We start from the raw sequence: 13933 nt of genomic DNA, 5'->3' as shown, positions 1-13933 counted from the left end.
ACAGGAATATAACTACTATAATACTGCCCCTTTGTACAAGAATATAACTACTATAATACTGCTCCTATGTGCAGGAATATAACTACTATAATACTGCTCATATGTACAGGAATATAACTACTATAATACTGCTCCTATGTACAAAAATATAACTACTATAATACTGCCCCTATGTACAAGAATATAACTACTATAATACTACCCCTATGTACAAGAATATAACTACTATAATACTGCCCCCTATATACAGGAATATAATTACTATAATACTGCCCCCTATGTACAAGAATAGAACTACTATAATACCGCTCCTATGTACAGGAATATAGCTACTATAATACTGCCCCCTATGTACAGGAATATAACTAATATAATACCGATCCTACGTACAGGAATATAACTACTATAATATTGTCCCCTATGTACAAGAATATAACTACTATAATATTGCCCCCTATGTACAGGAATATAACTACTATAATACTGCCCCTATGTACAAGAGTATAACTACTATAAAACTGCCCCTATGTACAAGAATATAACTACTATAATACTGCCCCCTATGTACAAGAATAAAAGTACTATAATACTGCCCCCTATGTACAGGAATATAACTACTATATTACCGCTCCTGTGTACAGGAAAATAACTACTATAATACTGCTCCTATGTACAGGAATATAACAACTATAATACTGCCCCTATGTACAGGAATATAACTACTATAATACTGCCCCTTTGTACAAGAATATAACTACTATAATACTGCTCCTATGTGCAGGAATATAACTACTATAATACTGCTCCTATGTACAGGAATATAACTACTATAATACTGCTCCTATGTACAAAAATATAACTACTATAATACTGCCCCTATGTACAAGAATATAACTACTATAATACTACCCCTATGTACAAGAATATAACTACTATAATACTGCCCCCTATATACAGGAATATAACTACTATAATACTGCCCCCTATGTACAAGAATAGAACTACTATAATACCGCTCCTATGTACAGGAATATAGCTACTATAATACTGCCCCCTATGTACAGGAATATAACTACTATAATACTGCCCCTATGTACAAGAATATAACTACTATAATACTGCTCCTATGTACAGGAATATAACTACTATAATACTGCTCCTATGTACAGGAATATAACTACTATAATACTGCTCCTATGTACAGGAATATAACTAATATAATACTGCTCCTATGTACAAAAATATAACTACTATAATACTGCCCACTGTGTACAAGAATATAACTACTATAATACTACCCCTATGTACAAGAATATAACTACTATAATACTGCCCCCTATATACAGGAATATAACTACTATAATACTGCCCCCTATGTACAAGAATATAACTACTATAATACTACTCCTATGTACAAGAATATAACTACTATAATACTGCTCTCATGTTTAAGAATATACAGTAACTACTATAATACTGCTCTCATGTTTAAGAATATAACTACTATAATACTGCCCCTATATACAGGAATATAATTACTATAATACTGCCACCTATATACAGGAATATAACTACTAAAATACTGCCCCATATGTACAAGAATATAACTACTATAATACTACTCCTATGTACAAGAATATAACTTCTATAATACTGCTCTCATGTATAAGAATATAACTACTGTAAAACTGCCCCTATGTACAAGATTATAACTACTATAATACTGCTCTCATGTATAACAATATAACTACTATAATACTGCCCCTATGTACAAGAATATAACTACTATAATACTGCCCCATATGTACAAGAATATAACTGCTATAATACTGCCCCTATGTACAAGAATATAACTACTATAATACTGCCCCTATGTACAAGAATATAACTACTATAATACTGCTCCCTATGTAGAAGAATATAACTACTATAATACTGCCCCCTATGTACAATAATTTAACTACTATACTACTGCTCCTATGTACAAGAATATAACTACTGTAATACTGCCCCCTATGTACAAGAATATAACTACTATAACATTGCCCCCCATGTACAATAATATAACTACTATAATACTGCTCCTATGTACAAGAATATAACTACTATAATACTGCTACTATGTACAAGAATATAACTACTATAATACTGCCCCTATGTACAAGAATATAACTACTATAATACTGCTCCTATGTACAAGAATATAACTACTTTAATACTGCTACTATGCACAAGAATATAACTACGATAATACTAACCCCTATGTACAAGAATATAACTACTATAATACTGCTCCTATGTACAAGAATATAACTATTATAATACTTCCCCTTTGTACAAGAATATAACTACTGTAACACTGCTCCTATGTACAAGAATATAACTACTGTAATACTGCCCCCTAAATACAAGAATATAACTACTACAATACTGCCCCTATGTACAAGAATATAACTACTAGAATACAGCCCCTATGTACAAGAATATAACTACTATAATACTGCCCCTATGTACAAGAATATAACTACTATAATACTGCCCCTATGTACAAGAATATAACTACTATAATACTACTCTTATGTACAAGAATATAACTACTATAATACCGTTCTCATGTATAAGAATATAACTACTGTGAAACTGCCCCTATGTACAAGATTATAACTACTATAATACTGCTCTCATGTATAACAATATAACTACTATAATACTGCCCCTATGTACAAGAGTATAACTACTATAAAACTGCCCCTATGTACAAGAATATAACTACTATAATACTGCCACCTATGTACAAGAATAAAAGTACTATAATACTGCCCCCTATGTACAGGAATATAACTACTATAATACCGCTCCTATGTACAGGAAAATAACTACTATAATACTGCTCCTATGTACAGGAATATAACAACTATAATACTGCCCCTATGTACAGGAATATAACTACTATAATACTGCCCCTTTGTACAAGAATATAACTACTATAATACTGCTCCTATGTGCAGGAATATAACTACTATAATATTGCTCCTATCTACAGGAATATAACTACTATAATACTGCTCCTATGTACAAAAACATAACTACTATAATACTGCCCCCTAAGTACAAGAATATAACTACTATAATACTGCCCCTATGTACAAGAATATAACTACTATAATACTGCCCCCTATATACAGGAATATAACTACAATAATACTGCCCCCTATATACAGGAATATAACTACTATAATACTGCCCCCTATGTACAAGAATAGAACTACTATAATACCGCTCCTATGTACAGGAATATAGCTACTATAATACTGCCCCCTATGTACAAGAATATAACTACTATAATACTGCCCCTATGTACAAGAATATAACTACTATAATACTGCCCCTATGTACAAGAATATAACTACTATATTATTGCTCCTATGTACAGGAATATACAGTGCCTACAAGTAGTATTCAACCCCCTGCAGATTTAGCTGGTTGACACATGCGGAATTAACTTGGCATTGTGACATTTGTACTGTAGATCAGCCTGGAAGTGGGAAATGCACTGCAGCAAATTTTGTTTTTGTTTTTTTTTGTTTTTTTTTTAAAAACGTTAAAAGTTAATTCAGAGTGTCATTTATTATTCAACCCCTCAAACCACAAGAATTCTGTTTGGTCCCCCTAAAGTATTAAGAAGTAGTTCGGGCACCAAGAATAATGAGCTTCACATGTGTGGATTAAAGATCTCTTTTGCAAGCCTTTTGTGACTATTTAAGACCCTCCCCAAACTTGTGAACAGAACTCAGACATGGTCAACATGGGAAAGACAAAGGAGCATTCCAAGGCCATCAGAGACAAGATTGTGGAGGGTCACAAGGCTGGCAAGGGGTACAAAACCCTTTCCAAGGAGTTGGGCCTACCTGTCTCCACTGTTGCGAGCATCATCCGTAAGTGGAAGGCATATGGAACTACTGTTAGCCTTCCACGGCCAGGACAGCCTTTGAAAGTGTCCTCCCGTGCCGAGGCCAGGCTTGTCCGAAGAGTCAAGGCTAACCCAAGGACAACAAGGAAGGAGCTCCGGGAAGATCTCATGGCAGTGGGGACATTGGTTTCAGTCAATACCATAAGTAACGTACTCCACCGCAATGGTCTCCGTTCCAGACGAGCCCGTAAGGTACCTTTACTTTCAAAGCGTCATGTCAAGGCTCGTCTACAGTTTGCTCATGATCACTTGGAGGACTCTGAGACAGACTGGTTCAAGGTTCTATGGTCTGATGAGACCAAGATCGAGATCTTTGGTGCCAACCACACACGTGACGTTTGGAGACTGGATGGCACTGCATACGACCCCAAGAATACCATCCCTACAGTCAAGCATGGTGGTGGCAGCATCATGCTGTGGGGCTGTTTCTCTGCCAAGGGGCCTGGCCATCTGGTCCGCATCCATGGGAAGATGGATAGCACGGCCTACCTGGAGATTTTGGCCAAGAACCTCCGCTCCTCCATCAAGGATCTTAAGATGGGTCGTAATTTCATCTTCCAACAAGACAACGACCCAAAGCACACAGCCAAGAAAACCAAGGCCTGGTTCAATAGGGAAAAAGTCAAGGTGTTGGAGTGGCCTAGTCAGTCTCCTGACCTTAACCCAATTGAAAACTTGTGGAAGGAGCTCAAGAATAAAGTCCACATGAGACACCCAAAGAACCTAGATAACTTGGAGAAGATCTGCATGGAGGAGTGGGCCAAGATAACTCCACAGACCTGTGCTGGCCTGATCAGGTCTTATAAAAGACGATTATTAGCTGTAATTGCAAACAAGGGTTATTCCACAAAATATTAAACATAGGGGTTGAATAATAATTGACCCACACTTTTATGTTTAAAATTTAATAAAATTCAACTGAGCAACATAACTTTTTGGTTTGTAAGATTTATGCTTCTGTTCATAAAACCTACTCTCGTTTGCAGTTTGAAGGCTCTAACTTATTTGCATCTTATCAAACCAGCTAAATCTGCAGGGGGTTGAATACTACTTGTAGGCACTGTAACTACTATGATACTGCTCCTATGTACAAGAATATAACTACTATAATACTGCTCCTATGTACAGGAATATAACTACTATAATACTGCTCCTATGTACAAAAATATAACTACTATAATACTGCCCCCTATGTACAAGAATATAACTACTATAATACTGCCCCTATGTACAAGAATATAACTACTATAATACTGCCCCCTATATACAGGAATATAACTACTATAATACTGCCCCCTATGTACAAGAATAGAACTACTATAATACCGCTCCTATGTACAGGAATATAGCTACTATAATACTGCCCCCTATGTACAAGAATATAACTACTATAATACTGCCCCTATATACAAGAATATAACTACTATAATACTGCCCCTATGTACAAGAATATAACTACTATAATACTGCTCCTATGTACAGGAATATAACTACTATAATACTGCTCCTATGTACAGGAATATAACTACTATAATACTGCTCCTATGTACAGGAATATAACTACTATAATACTGCTCCTATGTACAAAAATATAACTACTATAATACTGCCCACTATGTACAAGAATATAACTACTATAATACTGCCCCTATGTACAAGAATATAACTACTATAATGCTGCCCCCTATATACAGGAATATAACTACTATAATACTGCCCCCTATGTACAAGAATATAACTACTATAATACTACTCCTTTGTACAAGAATATAACTACTATAATACTGCTCTCATGTTTAAGAATATACAGTAACTACTATAATACTGCTCTCATGTTTAAGAATATAACTTCTATAATACTGCCCCTATATACAGGAATATAATTACTATAATACTGCCACCTATATACAGGAATATAACTACTATAATACTTCCCCATATGTACAAGAATATAACTTCTATAATACTACTCCTATGTACAAGAATATAACTTCTATAATACTGCTCTCATGTATAAGAATATAACTACTGTAAAACTGCCCCTATGTACAAGATTATAACTACTATAATACTGCTCTCATGTATAACAATATAACTACTATAATACTGCCCCTATGTACAAGAATATAACTACTATAACACTGCCCCTATGTACAAGAATATAACTACTATAATACTGCCCCATATGTACAAGAATATAACTACTATAATACTGCCCCTATGTACAAGAATATAACTACTATAATACTGCCCCTATGTACAAGAATATAACTACGATAATACTGCTCCCTATGTAGAAGAATATAACTACTATAATACTGCCCCCTATGTACAAGAATATAACTACTATAATACTGCTCCTCTATACAAGAATATAACTACTATAATACTGCCCCCTATGTACAAGAATATTACTACTATAATACTGCTCCTATGTGCAAGAGTATAACTACTATAACACTGCCCCTATGTACAAGAATATAACTGCTATAATACTGCTCCTATGTACAAGAATATAACTACTATAATACTGCCCCCCCATGTACAATAATTTAACTACTATAATACTGCTCCTATGTACAAGAATATAACTACTGTAATACTGCCCCCTATGTACAAGAATATAACTACTATAATATTGCCCCCCATGTACAATAACTACTATAATACTGCTCCTATGTACAAGAATATAACTACTATAATACTGCTACTATGTACAAGAATATAACTACGATAATACTGCCCCCTATGTACAAGAATATAACTACTATAATACTGCTCCTATGTACAGGAATATAACTACTTTAATACTTCCCCTTTGTACAAGAATATAACTACTGTAACACTGCTCCTATGTACAAGAATATAACTACTGTAATACTGCCCCCTATGTACAAGAATATAACTACTACAATACTGCCCCTATGTACAAGAATATAACTACTAGAATACAGCCCCTATGTACAAGAATATAACTACTATAATACTGCCCCTATGTACAAGAATATAACTACTATAATACTGCCCCTATGTACAAGAATATAACTACTATAATACTACTCTTAAGTACAAGAATATAACTACTATAATACTGCTCCTATGTACAAGAATATAGCTACTATAATACTGCCCCTATGTACAAGAATATAACTACTATAATACTGCCCCTATGTACAAGAATATAACTACTATAATACTGCCCCCTATGTGCAAGAATATAACTACTATAATACTGCTCCCTATGTAGAAGAATATAACTACTATAATACTGCCCCCTATGTACAAGAATATAACTACTATAATACTGCTCCTATATACAAGAATATAACTACTATAATACTGCCCCCTATGTACAAGAATATTACTACTATAATACTGCTCCTATGTACAAGAATATAACTACGATAATACTGCCCCCTATGTACAAGAATATAACTACTATAATACTGGTCCTATGTACAAGAATATAACTACTATAATACTGCCCCCTATGTACAAGAATAGAACTACTATAATACTGCCACTTTGTACAAGAATATAACTACTATAATACTGCTCCTATGTACAAGAATATAACTACTATAATACTGCTCCTATGTACAAGAATATAACTACTATAATACTGCTCCTATGTACAAGAAAATAACTGCTGTAATACTGCCCCCTATGTACAAGAATATAACTACTATAATACTACCCCTATGTACAAGAATATAACTACTATAATACTGCCCCCTATGTACAAGAATATAACTACTATAATACTGCTCCTATGTACAAGAATATAACTACTATAATACTGCCCCCTATGTACAAGGATATAACTACTATAATACTACCCCTATGTACAAGAATATAACTACTATAATACTGCCCCTATGTACAAGAATATAACTACTATACTACTACCCCTATGTACAAGAATATAACTACTATAATACTGCTCCTATGTACAAGAATATAACTACTATAATACTGCTCCTATGTACAAGAAAATAACTGCTGTAATACTGCCCCCTATGTACAAGAATATAACTACTATAATACTGCCCCTATGTACAAGAATAGAACTACTATAATACTGCTCCTATGTACAAGAATATAACTACTATAATACTGCTCCTATGTACAAGAATATAACTACTATAATACTGCCCCCTATGTACAAGAATATAACTACTATAATACTGCCCCTATGTACAAGAATATAACTACTATAATACTGCTCCTATGTACAAGAATATAACTACTATAATACTGCCCCCTATGTACAAGAATATAACTGCTATAATACTGCCTCCTATGTACAAGAATATAACCACTATAATACTGCCCCTATGTACAAGAATATAACTACTATAATACTGCCCCTATGTACAAGAATATAACTACTATAATACTGCTCCTATGTACAAGAATATAACTACTATAATACTGCTCCTATGTACAAGAATATAACTACTATAATACTGCCACTTTGTACAAGAATATAACTACTATAATACTGCTCCTATGTACAAGAATATAACTACTATAATACTGCTCCTATGTACAAGAATATAACTACTATAATACTGCTCCTATGTACAAGAAAATAACTGCTGTAATACTGCCCCCTATGTACAAGAATATAACTACTATAATACTGCCCCTATGTACAAGAATATAACTACTATAATACTACCCCTATGTACAAGAATATAACTACTATAATACTACCCCTATGTACAAGAATATAACTACTATAATACTACCCCTATGTACAAGAATATAACTACTATAATACAGCTCCTATGTACAAGAATATAAGTACTATAATACTGCTCCTATGTACAAGAAAATAACTGCTGTAATACTGCCCCCTATGTACAAGAATATAAGTGCTATAATACTGCCCCTATGTACAAGAATATAACTACTATAATACTGCTCCTATGTACAAGAATATAACTACTATAATACTGCTCCTATGTACAAGAATATAACTACTATAATACTGCCCCCCCATGTACAATAATTTAACTACTATAATACTGCTCCTATGTACAAGAATATAACTACTGTAATACTGCCCCCTATGTACAAGAATATAACTACTATAATATTGCCCCCATGTACAATAACTACTATAATACTGCTCCTATGTACAAGAATATAACTACTATAATACTGCTACTATGTACAAGAATATAACTACGATAATACTGCCCCCTATGTACAAGAATATAACTACTATAATACTGCTCCTATGTACAGGAATATAACTACTATAATACTTCCCCTTTGCACAAGAATATAACTACTGTAACACTGCTCCTATGTACAAGAATATAACTACTGTAATACTGCCCCCTATGTACAAGAATATAACTACTACAATACTGCCCCTATGTACAAGAATATAACTACTAGAATACAGCCCCTATGTACAAGAATATAACTACTATAATACTGCCCCTATGTACAAGAATATAACTACTATAATACTGCCCCTATGTACAAGAATATAACTACTATAATACTACTCTTAAGTACAAGAATATAACTACTATAATACTGCTCCTATGTACAAGAATATAGCTACTATAATACTGCCCCTATGTACAAGAATATAACTACTATAATACTGCCCCTATGTACAAGAATATAACTACTATAATACTGCCCCCTATGTGCAAGAATATAAATACTATAATACTGCTCCCTATGTAGAAGAATATAACTACTATAATACTGCCCCCTATGTACAAGAATATAACTACTATAATACTGCTCCTATATACAAGAATATAACTACTATAATACTGCCCCCTATGTACAAGAATATTACTACTATAATACTGCTCCTATGTACAAGAATATAACTACGATAATACTGCCCCCTATGTACAAGAATATAACTACTATAATACTGGTCCTATGTACAAGAATATAACTACTATAATACTGCCCCCTATGTACAAGAATAGAACTACTATAATACTGCTCCTATGTACAAGAATATAACTACTATAATACTGCCACTTTGTACAAGAATATAACTACTATAATACTGCTCCTATGTACAAGAATATAACTACTATAATACTGCTCCTATGTACAAGAATATAACTACTATAATACTGCTCCTATGTACAAGAAAATAACTGCTGTAATACTGCCCCCTATGTACAAGAATATAACTACTATAATACTACCCCTATGTACAAGAATATAACTACTATAATACTGCCCCCTATGTACAAGAATATAACTACTATAATACTGCTCCTATGTACAAGAATATAACTACTATAATACTGCCCCCTATGTACAAGGATATAACTACTATAATACTACCCCTATGTACAAGAATATAACTACTATAATACTGCCCCTATGAACAAGAATATAACTACTATACTACTACCCCTATGTACAAGAATATAACTACTATAATACTGCTCCTATGTACAAGAATATAACTACTATAATACTGCTCCTATGTACAAGAAAATAACTGCTGTAATACTGCCCCCTATGTACAAGAATATAACTACTCTAATACTGCCTCTATGTACAAGAATAGAACTACTATAATACTGCTCCTATGTACAAGAATATAACTACTATAATACTGCTCCTATGTACAAGAATATAACTACTATAATACTGCCCCCTATGTACAAGAATATAACTACTATAATACTGCCCCTATGTACAAGAATATAACTACTATAATACTGCTCCTATGTACAAGAATATAACTACTATAATACTGCACCCTATGTACAAGAATATAACTGCTATAATACTGCCTCCTATGTACAATAATATAGCTACTATAATACTGCCCCTATGTACAAGAATATAACTACTATAATACTGCCCCTATGTACAAGAATATAACTACTATAATACTGCTCCTATGTACAAGAATATAACTACTATAATACTGCTCCTATGTACAAGAATATAACTACTATAATACTGCCACTTTGTACAAGAATATAACTACTATAATACTGCTCCTATGTACAAGAATATAACTACTATAATACTGCTCCTATGTACAAGAATATAACTACTATAATACTGCTCCTATGTACAAGAAAATAACTGCTGTAATACTGCCCCCTATGTACAAGAATATAACTACTATAATACTACCCCTATGTACAAGAATATAACTACTATAATACTGCCCCCTATGTACAAGAATATAACTACTATAATACTGCTCCTATGTACAAGAATATAACTACTATAATACTGCCCCTATGTACAAGGATATAACTACTATAATACTACCCCTATGTACAAGAATATAACTACTATAATACTGCTCCTATGTACAAGAATATAACTACTATAATACTGCTCCTATGTACAAGAAAATAACTGCTGTAATACTGCCCCCTATGTACAAGAATATAACTACTATAATACTGCCCCTATGTACAAGAATATAACTACTATAATACTACCCCTATGTACAAGAATATAACTACTATAATACTACCCCTATGTACAAGAATATAACTACTATAATACTACCCCTATGTACAAGAATATAACTACTATAATACAGCTCCTATGTACAAGAATATAAGTACTATAATACTGCTCCTATGTACAAGAAAATAACTGCTGTAATACTGCCCCCTATGTACAAGAATATAAGTGCTATAATACTGCCCCTATGTACAAGAATATAACTACTATAATACTGCTCCTATGTACAAGAATATAACTACTATAATACTGCTCCTATGTACAAGAATATAACTACTATAATACTGCCCCCTATGTACAAGAATATAACTACTATAATACTGCCCCTATGTACAAGAATATAACTACTATAATACTGCTCCTATGTACAAGAATATAACTACTATAATACTGCCACTTTGTACAAGAATATAACTACTATAATACTGCTCCTATGTACAGGAATATAACTACTATAATACTGCTCCTATGTACAAGAATATAACTACTATAATACTGCTCCTATGTACAAGAAAATAACTGCTGTAATACTGCCCCCTATGTACAAGAATATAACTACTATAATACTACCCCTATGTACAAGAATATAACTACTATAATACTGCCCCCTATGTACAAGAATATAACTACTATAATACTGCTCCTATGTACAAGAATATAACTACTATAATACTGCCCCCTATGTACAAGGATATAACTACTATAATACTACCCCTATGTACAAGAATATAACTACTATAATACTGCCCCTATGTACAAGAATATAACTACTATAATACTACCCCTATGTACAAGAATATAACTACTATAATACTACCCCTATGTACAAGAATATAACTACTATAATACTGCTCCTATGTACAAGAATATAACTACTATAATACTGCTCCTATGTACAAGAAAATAACTGCTGTAATACTGCCCCCTATGTACAAGAATATAACTACTATAATACTGCCCCTATGTACAAGAATATAACTACTATAATACTACCCCTATGTACAAGAATATAACTACTATAATACTACCCCTATGTACAAGAATATAACTACTATAATACTACCCCTATGTACAAGAATATAACTACTATAATACTGCTCCTATGTACAAGAATATAACTACTATAATACTGCTCCTATGTACAAGAAAATAACTGCTGTAATACTGCCTCCTATGTACAAGAATATAAGTACTATAATACTGCCCCTATGTACAAGAATATAACTACTATAATACTGCCCCCTATGTACAAGAATATAACTACTATAATACTGCCCCTATGTACAAGAATACAACTACTATAATACTGCTATGTACAAGAATATAACTACTATAATACTGCTCCTATGTACAAAAATATAACTACTATAATACTGCTCCTATGTACAAGAATATAGCTACTATAATACTGCCTCCTATGTATAAGAATAGAACTACTATAATACTGCTCCTATGTACAAGAATATAACTACTATAATACTGCCCCCTATGTACAAGAATATAACTACTATAATACTGCCTCCTATGTACAATAATATAGCTACTATAATACTGCCCCTATGTACAAGAATATAACTACTATAATACTGCTTCCTATGTACAATAATATAACTACTATAATACTGCTCCCTATGTACAAGAATATAACTACTATAATACTGCCTCCTATGTACAAGAATGTAACTATAATACTGCCCCTATGTACAAGAATATAACTACTATAATACTGCCCTTATGTACAAGAATATAACTACTATAATACTGCTCCTATGTACAAGAATATAACTACTATAATACTGCTCCTATGTACAATAATATAACTACTATAATACTGCTCCCTATGTACAAGAATATAACTACTATAATACTGCCTCCTATGTACAAGAATGTAACTACTATAATACTGCCCCTATGTACAAGAATATAACTACTATAATACAGCTCCTATGTACAAGAATATAACTACTATAATACTGCTCCCTATGTACAAGAATATAACTACTATAATACTGCCCCTATGTACAAGAATATAACTACTATAATACTGCTCCTATGTACAAGAATATAACTACTATAATACTGCCCCTATGTACAAGAATATAACTACTATAATACAGCTCCTATGTACAAGAATATAACTACTATAATACTGCCCCTATGTACAAGAATATAACTACTATAATACTGCTCCTATGTACAAGAATATAACTACTATAATACTGCTCCCTATGTACAAGAATATAACTGCTATAATACTGCCTGCTATGTACAATAATATAACTACTATAATACTGCCCCCTATGTACAAGAATATAACTACTATAATACTGCTCCTATGTACAAGAATATAACTACTATAATACTGCCCCCTATGTACAAGAATATAACTGCTATAATACTGCCTCCTATGTACAATAATATAACTACTATAATACTGCCCCTATGTACAAGAATATAACTGCTATAATA

Source organism: Phyllobates terribilis, unplaced genomic scaffold (assembly GCF_046119375.1).
Source record: "Phyllobates terribilis strain yellow unplaced genomic scaffold, ASM4611937v1 Scaffold_9__5_contigs__length_417890890, whole genome shotgun sequence".
NCBI classification, from domain to species: Eukaryota; Metazoa; Chordata; class Amphibia; order Anura; family Dendrobatidae; genus Phyllobates; species Phyllobates terribilis.
The sequence above is the reverse complement of the archived record's forward strand: the minus strand, read 5'-3'. Positions refer to the sequence as shown.